Source organism: Lithobates pipiens, unplaced genomic scaffold (genome assembly GCF_037356315.1).
Source record: "Lithobates pipiens isolate NorthernLeopardFrog02 unplaced genomic scaffold, aLitPip1_a1.2 Scaffold_13, whole genome shotgun sequence".
Lineage (NCBI taxonomy): Eukaryota > Metazoa > Chordata > Amphibia > Anura > Ranidae > Lithobates > Lithobates pipiens.
In genome coordinates this window covers 185,538,048-185,547,502 of record NW_027507718.1, presented here as the reverse complement: position 1 = coordinate 185,547,502, position 9,455 = coordinate 185,538,048, and positions in this window count along the sequence as shown.

Here is a 9,455-nt window from a genome sequence, read left to right as displayed (position 1 = left end):
AGCCCCAGAACCCAGCCCCTAGCGATGGCACTGGACATAGGTGATGAATGTTGCTACTCCTTCCGGCAGGGCTGGTTGGAGTCGCCACTGTATTCCTTCTAAACTGGCAATAGATGGATCAAAATTAAATCTGTTCAGTAGGGACCAGACAAGTTATGATCTATGTATGGCCTTGTTGGAAATTTTTTCTTGATTAGCGACTAAAGTTGATCAGTGTTTTCTAACAGCAAGTCCCTGCTGTCACAATACAATGGGGTTGGTTTACTAAAAATGGAGAGTGCAAAAGCTGGTGCAGCTCTGTATAGAAACCAATTATCTTCTAACTTCAGCTTGTTCAATTAAGCTTTGCTTGCAAAAACCTGGAAGCTGGTTTCTATGCAAAGCTGCACCAGATTTTGCACTATCCAGTTTTAGTAAATCAACCTCAATGTCTCAGATGAGAGTTCTTCTAACCACCTTGATTGTGTGGATGGAGTAATCCATACATTTTGTTTTCATTAACCCCTTCCCGCTGAGCTACGCAGATGTGCGTACTCGGCTTCCGGGGGGTATACCGGGATGATGCCCGCACCTGCAGGAATCATCCCGGTACCATTTTTTTCAGCAGGCGATTGGCTATCCAGCCATAACAACCGATGCGGCTAAAAGCTCCGGTGCTCCTGCTCGATCGGGAGCACCGATTCACGTTCTGCTGCCTCCGGCTGCTGGGGAGGAACTGGAACGAAGCCTTAATCGGCTTCGTTCCAGTCTCCACATAGTAAACATGGAAGTGACGTCACTTCCCGTTTACTCGGCTGCCAATGGCGCCGGTTTTAAAAAGATATACGGTATTCAGAGTAGCAGTTTTCGGTGATCTGAATACATTGAAGTGTAAAGGAGGGGTGGGGGGTCTTTTAGACCCCCGATCCCTCCATAAAGAGTACCTGTCACCACCTATTACTGTCACAAGGGATGTTTACATTCCTTGTGACAGCAATAAAAGTGATCAAATTTTTATTTTTTTTTAAAACAATTTAGTCATTTTTAAATAAATAAAAAAAAATTTTTTAAAGCGCCCGCCGTCCCCCCGCGAGCTCGCGAAGCAAAGAAAACGCATACGGAAATCGTGCCCACGTATGTAAACAGTGTTCAAATCACACATGTGAGGTATCGCTGCGATCGTTAGAGCGAGAGCAATAATTCTAGCACTAGACCGCCTCTGTAACGCTAACCTGGTAACCGTAAAAAAAAATTAAAGCATCGGCTATTGAGATTTTTAGGTACCGTACTTTGTCGTCAATCCACAAGTGCGTGCAATTATAAAGTGTGACATGTTTGGTATCTATTTACTCGGCGTAACATTATCTTTCACATTATGCAAAAAAATTGGGCTAATTTTACTGTTTTTTTTTTGTTAATTCATGAAAGTGTCCCAAAAAGTTGCGTTTAAAACACCGCTGCGCAAATACTGTGTGACATAAAATATTGCAACAATCACCGTTTTATTCTCTAGAGTCTCTGCTAAAAAAATATATATAATGTTTGGGGGTTCCAAGTAATTTTCTAGCAAAAAATATGGATTTTAACTTGTAAACACCAAATGCCAAAAATAGGCTTAGTCATGAAAGGGTTAAAGTATCCATGACCAGCCTAAAGCCAGCCATAGACGTTCAAATCTCAGCCGGTTGAGCAGGAACTGGCTGAGATTCGAACCATGTATGTCCAGGCAGAATGTACCCAGGTTGATGGATCAATCAACTTGGGTACTTCCACCCTGCCAAATTTTACATGCGATTATTGCAAGCGCCTGTTATAGCCGCAAACAATAAGCACTGTCTTCTCCCGGCTTCCACAATGAACACAATGAGATTGATTTACTAAAGGCAAATCCACTTTGCCCTGCAATTGCACTTGGAAGTGCAGTCACTGTAGATCTAAGGGGAAGATCAAAATGAGGGGAAGCTCTGCTGATTTATAGCATCCAATCATGTGCAAGCAAAAATGCTGTTTTTATTTTCCTTGCATGTCCCCCTCAGCGACTTCCAAGTGCACTTGCAGTGCAAAGTAGATTTGCCTTTAGTAAATAAACCCCAATGGCTTGGTAGGAGGGATTCCCTTGTCAACAATGTCTGTGTTGGTGGGGGGAAATTGAGTAAATTTATTTTCTGCAACCCGTGGAAATTTCTAACAGAAAAAATGATGTCACTTTCATGGCTGCACTGCCTAACAAATCACAATAGTGGCTGCACAGAATTACAGGTAAGGCATTTGGCATAGTGCATTTAGCTTTGTGACTGGACTTCAGCTTTAATGCAAATTAATGGTAATACGTGAGCCATCTTGTTTCTGAATAGTTGGCAAATGTAGTTTTGCATTCACCAAACGTGCCTCCTGTGTCCTAGCTCCAGATGGTGAGCACAGAAATCAACAGCAGCAGAACATTATACACTCCATGAATCAACATGAATAATATGTGGAGGCCCCTAGACCCTCTACAGTAGCTCAGTGGGAACTGGAGTTTTACATAGCCATGTATGTTGTACAGTGGCTGTGTAAGAATACTTGGACCAGAGAAACTCCATCTTGCTGTTAATATGAATCTTACTTATACAGTAATACCTTTACGAGTAACGTAGTAGACGAGCAACATTTTTTAATTTTGTCTTGATATACGAGCAGTAGATTTATTGTAAAAACAAAAGAATTACGCTCACAATGTTAAGGAGTGTGGTGTTCATCCATGTAAAGCCGCTGTGTATATGTACAGTAAAGCCATCGGAGACACCCAGAGACACTCCCAGCTGTGTGGGGCATGCATAACATGTGTTCGGAGCACCTGGAAGTGACGTCAACAATTCCCGAGTGGCTCCGAGTTCTCCAGGAAGCACTGGGAGCCACCATCACCCCCCCAAGCCTCTGGCCACATAGAGTGCTATATACTGTACACTAGCGGCTTTATATGGATGATCTCCAGACTCCTTATTGTGAGTGTAATTCTTGTATTCCTACTACAGTACTGTACAGTATTAATATGAGTTTTTGCTCATATTTTGAATTAAAGGTTGTGGAATGAATTATCTGAGTTTTCATTATTTCTTAAGGAAAAATTTGCTTTGATATAAGAATGCTTTGGATTACAAGCATGTTTCTGGAGCAAATTATGCTCGTAAACCAAGGTATTACTGTATATTATTATTTTAATAAATCTGAGTATCCTGAAGCTTATAGTGTGCTGAAATTCCTCAATGACTTCACATGCATCAGACTGACATTCTACGGTGAGTACTAAGTTAGCTGTATTCTCAGCAGCCCATATAAAATCTATATGGTAAATAAATATACAAACAATATATAAATATGTTTCATTTAAGAAATAGTGTTACTAAAAATGTAAAATGCATGTCTAGCAAGCACACAGGAGTTACCACTTTCTAGCATCAGATTTGCAATTCAGCCTGCTAAGACTATAACTTTTACAGCAGACAACTATAATTACAGGCTAAGCATGAAAACACTATGAGCTGGACTCTGGGGAACAGCATAATCACTTGTCGTAGGTATAAAAATAAGACAGAATACAAATTTTCTATGTACTACAAAGGAAATGGTTATTATAGTTGTGTAAAATACATAAAATATAGGTTTTCTTTTTATAATGCTTGGTTAAGATGCATAGCTGCTCATCTCTAGGGATGTTTTTGCTAAGCTATTTCACAGTTATCCGATGATGATAGAACATTGAAGAATTCAAATCTTGTAGAACTGCTGTGAGCTGCATGAGATAGTAATTGCTGTGAAACCCTTGTGTATTGAATCACTTATTATGATGTAAGTACATAGGTCTGAAGAGGTTGTCTTCTGATGTCATCTAATTTATAAAACTTTTTACTGCAAAGAAAAAAAAGCTTGAGCTTCACTAGTTTTAATCACAGAGAGCTTGATGGTATAAGACCTCTTTCACATTGGAGGCGTTTTTCAGGTGCTACAGCGCTAAAAACAGCACCTGAAAAAAGCAGCTCCATTCACTCCAGTGTGAAAGTCCGAGGGCTTTCACACTGGAGCGGTGCTCTGGCAGGGAGTCAGAAAAAGTCCTGCTAGCAGCTTCTTTGGAGCGGTAAACTCACCGCTCCTTCCCATTGCCCTTTGTTGACATTGTTATCATGTAATCCCCCCCCAGCTGCCAAAAGTGGTTGGGTACCAGGATCCACCTGGATGACGTACACGTATCTGATCCAGCCTGCCTGGGCCGCCCACTCACAGTAAATGCACAAGTGGAGGCAAGTAGTTAAAACACTTTATTGCTATTATTTATTTTGTTTCTCTATTCTGAAAGCCATTTTTTTTTGTCATGCGACTGGCACAACACCAACCAGCACCATGCAGACACAAATTCATAGTCCAGATGATCTCTGCTGTAATAGAGCATGCAGAGTACCAGAAACGCATCCCTCAGATCAGTTCCCGAGGATGGGAAAGACCTAGGAAACATCATGTGACAGCTGAACAGAAATGACACAATAAGGTACTAGATAATTTTTTACAGTGGCATGATTTCCCATCCCATCCTGCGCGGGCGTCATATGACGTCCTGGGCTCCTGCGTCATTTGGGAGCAGATGCTGCGGATCTGTGTGTGTAAACACAGATTCATGCCCTGTCAGGTGAGAGGAGACCGATGGTGGGTTCCCCGTACAGAGGAACAACAATCGCCCTTCTCCCCTTGCGATTCCCCTCCGTCTACAGTTAGTAATCAGTGCATTTTTATAGCTTTGATCGCTGTATAAATGTGAATGGTCCCAAAATAGTTTCAGACACGTAGCCTGACCTGACCCCGCTATCGCTCTCTCTTGACTGGCTAGCTGATCTTGACTGACTTATTTGCCATTGGCTACCGCTGCTGTGTCTCAGCCAATCAGGAGGGATAATCTCGGACATCGCTGATATTTAATAGGCAAAAACGTATCAATAACACACCCAGTAATGAAGGAATAGAGGGACACTGGAGTTTTAAAACAAGTTAACAATTGTAGCTCCCTTGGTAATGTCCTGACAGAACATTTTGAAAAATGAATGGATAACAAATAAGTAAAATATTAATAGAACCTGCAGAACAAAAACCCATGGTCAGTCAGAATTCCTAATGGCCCCTGACACTAAAGAAAAAGGTATGTTGTACTGAAGAGCCGTATATACAAAAGTATTAGAAGTATCGGTATCATACTGCAGTAAAAATATCACGGACTGTAAGGTCTATTGGTGTTTGATATCGGCTTGTTTGTTCATTTGCTTTTCTCCTCTCAGTGAGGAAAGTAGTGATTGCCAAAGCCAAGGTCTACATGGTGTTCGCTATTTGTGGTTGGCCTTGATTCAAGTGTGGTTGATTACAGTATATGCATACCCAGGAATAACTTACACTAATGCTTAGCACAGTCCCACTTCATTCTGGTAGAAGAAATTGTCATGAATATGTTTAACAATGTGCCAGATGGAAATATGAATGTGATTTTGAACTGGCATACATTACGTTTGATAAATGAAATTCAATTTCCTTTATTGGGCAGAGCACTGATACACATATAAAAGACAGTAAAGAAAGAAATTAAAAATTTTACATAGTAACTGAGACTTGTAGGAAAGAAAAGGCAGTCTGCTAATTATATGAAAGAGTTGTCTGGAGTAGCATGTAATTTAGGAATACAAGTGATGGCTTAAAACAGATCATATAATTAAGTTCCTAAACCTTTGTAGAACAGAGACTATGTGAAAAAAAGCACTGGGCATTTGTCCCGGAATTTTATTTAGAGAAATAAAACGACTAAAAATAAAATATAAGTTCATTAGTGCTTTTATGCAGGCAGACTGGGTTTGCTGTCCACGGTGATAGCCAATTCTAGAAGAAATATGTGCTTGGCCCATCTACATATTCTCCATAACATACAGGTGAAAATAGAACAGATCATAAGAGTTGCTCACTCAGCGCCTATATGACTGCCACCCATTTGGAAATTTGATAACCCACTGGAACTCTTTTTTTTCTTTGAAACTTTGTGGCATGTACACTGCCTGAACATCAAGGGCAGCTTCTGAACTGGCAGTTAATCCAGCTGGTTCACGGATGCAAGATTTCTAGATAATGGACGAAGAAGCCAAAAATTCGTACTTCCTCAGGACATAGCACAGTATAGCACTCTTTATCCACTTCTTGCCCGTAGGACATCATAACGTCCTGGACTTTGAGTGGTTATATTGCGATAATGCCAGCAGCTAGAGGTATCATCCCATTTTTTTTTTCATTTTTTAGGTGGTGATGGTGTTTAATGTAAAAGCAATCCTAGCAGCCGCTAGATTACTTTTACATGTAGTGGGAGGAGAGGCGTTGGGTGGGTTTAAGTCCCCCACTGCCTTCTGATGCTATTCCAGGCTCCACCATCACTCCGTGGAGCCCGGGACTGAAGCAGGCGGTTCTGATGTCTTACCATAGAGATTACTAAAGATCGTAACATCCCTGATCATCTCTATCATCTAAGAAACCAGAAATGACGAGTATTTTGTCACTCCTGGTTTTGCCAGGATGTAAACAAGCCTGCACTGGCATGTGAAGGCATCTGATCAAACCTATCTCAGTTTGATCAGATTATTTTAAGGGCAGAAGAGAGATATGGGGTCTAAAATTGCTGCGCAAATACCATGCGACCTAAAAAATTTAAAAACCTACCATTTTATTCTCTAGGGCCTCTGCTAAATAAAAAATATGTATATAATGTTTGGGAGTTCCAAGTAATTTTCTAGAAAAAAAAAGAAGATTTTTACAGTAGGAGAGAAATGACAGAATTGGCTTGGTAGGGAAGTAGTTAAAGCTGCATAGTTAATTTTTTTTTATAAAACACAAATCTATTGATTTAATAACCCCCCCCCCCCCTAAAAAAAACAACAACACGTGGGTGCTCACACTTGCATGACCATGATCCATTTAGATACAGACCTGTACTTGTCAGAGACAGACAGAGGCGGTGAACAAGCATCCTAATCAAAAGATTGTGCATACTTCCCTTGTTTAAAAACCACTGTAGCATAAACATTTTATTAAAGTAGTGAAAAAAAATGCATTTTTTTTTTGTAGGCTGTAAACGTTCAATAAATGATTACCAAAGTGATTTTGTAACATACAGCAGTTAACAAATCAATAATTTTCACAAAAAAAAAATAATAACGTCAATGCATTCATTGCAAAAATGGCATACTACGTTTTGTAGATCCAGACAAAAAAAAAAAATTTGTGTTAGCAATTGCCACCAACATTAACACTGAAATGCTACAATAATCACCAACTCACTGGAATATTTTCTGCCTGTGGAGATTCTAAAAAAAGTGCTCGATTAGAAATGCTTTCATATCATCCAGCCTTTCATAAAAACAGGAACCATAAGCTGATAAAAAAAATGTAATAATGTTATTCTGAATACATATAAATCAACAGGTTTTTGTTTTTATAGGTCTCATTTACATCACGTGCACTGGGTAAAAAACAAGTCAACAATAGGAGAAATCATACATTAATTTCTATGAAACCCGTCCACACAACGATGCAGTGTGGAAAAAACACAGCATGTCTGCATTTTTCCCCACCGCACTGGATGGCATAGCATGTTAATGAGGTGTTGTGCAGTGACATGAATGAAGGGTCACTATGTGACATTTTAAATAAAGTTAAAAAAGAAAAGAAAAATAAAAAGCAACACAATGTGCTGAAATGGGCATCACACCACTCTCTTCTGAAGCCAATACTTAACCTTTCCTAAAAAAGTTCAGTTGAACCCCCTAATTTATTATTGTAATGCAGTGGCTGCATATACAGTAATGCATATGGTTCTTTCTTACTTCCTTTTTTTTTTTATCTGATGCAGCAAGACTCTCTGACATGCATCCCACCCCGAACACTGCTCTAATCAACAGCTCTACAATGCTGAAGACAGCAGTGTTTAGTGGGGTATGTAGTGTGGGGACTGCAGGAGAGCTGGGCCGCTGCTTAAAGGTAGGAGCAGTGGTCCATTTTTCATACTGCTGCCAGTAAGATAAAAATACAAGTAGAAATTGGGTATATTTTGGCATATGTATTACTATATAATATATGTATAGCCTGACTGCATTACAGTAATTAAGAAGGCTCCTTTGTGTTTTAAAATATTGGAATATTTTAGAACACACCATTTGTCACTGTAGTCCACTCCATACATGCTTATCGCATTGATTTTTTACTGAAAGGGGGCGGGTTACCGATCATTGGGCCCTGGGCGTTAAATACCCCAGGTGAAGGAATGGCAGTGCTCATTAGTCAAGGTTTGGTGTGGGTCATAGGTGCCCATTTGTCCCAAACAGTAGCTCTGTGTGGCTTGTGGATGCTGTTTATTTGTGTGTGGGGTGTTTTTGGGGTTAGGGGAAGGAGTGGTAGAATGCTTTGGTCTGCAATATGCGGATGACTCCTAGAAAACAAAACGATTGGAAGGGCACTTCTTTGCTCTCATATTTAAGGTGCAGCCATTTAAAGCAACTGCTAGTCCTGCCCTGTTATCCTTAGATTTCTCTCCTTGGTTACTGACAGTACAGGTTTCCAGTTAAGAGATAAGCCTCCATGTTGCTGGATTCTCTGTATGTAGGGTTTCAGTAACTTAGCAGACTTTGGTTGACAGGGAGGTTCTGCACCAAAGACTGTGGTGTAGAACAGGACAGAAGGGACAGTGGCTGTACCTGTATCATTCTGTATGTACATCGAATGTCCTTGGTCTAGAAGAAGCGAGAGTAACACTTGCACATTCACCTGCTGTAGCTTTGCACATCAGCACCACATTCCCAGTTTTTCCCTGTGTGTTCTGATGGACGGCAGGCAGGTCAATCTATAAAATTGTGAAGGGGAAAGGATAACAAGATGACAAATATTAACCACTTGCCGCCTGCCCTATAGCAGAAACACGGCGGCAAAGTGGTTTCAAAATCCTGACCGGACGTCATAGGACGTGATCAGGATTTTGAGCCGCTGCGCGCCCCCGGGGGCGCGCATCGTGGCGATCGTTGTTGCGGGGTGTCAGTCTGACACCCTGCAACTACGATCTCGGTAAACAGTCTCCGACGGAGACTCTTTACCACGTGATCAGCCGTGTCCAATCACGGCTGATCACAGTGTAAAATAGGAAGAGCCGGTGATCGGCTTTTCCTCACTCGCGTCTGTCAGACGCGAGTAGAGGAGAGCCGATCGGCTGCTTCTCTGACAGGGGGGGTCTGTGCTGATTGATTATCAGTGCAGCCCCCCTGAGGATGCCCACACTGGACCTCCAGGGACGCCACCAGACCACCAGGGATGCCCAGGACAAGGTATGCCACCCTAGACCACCAGGGATGCCAGTTGGTGCAACAATGGATGCCAATCAGTGCCCATAATGGATGCCAATCAGTGCCCACAATGGGCATCACTGATTGGCATGC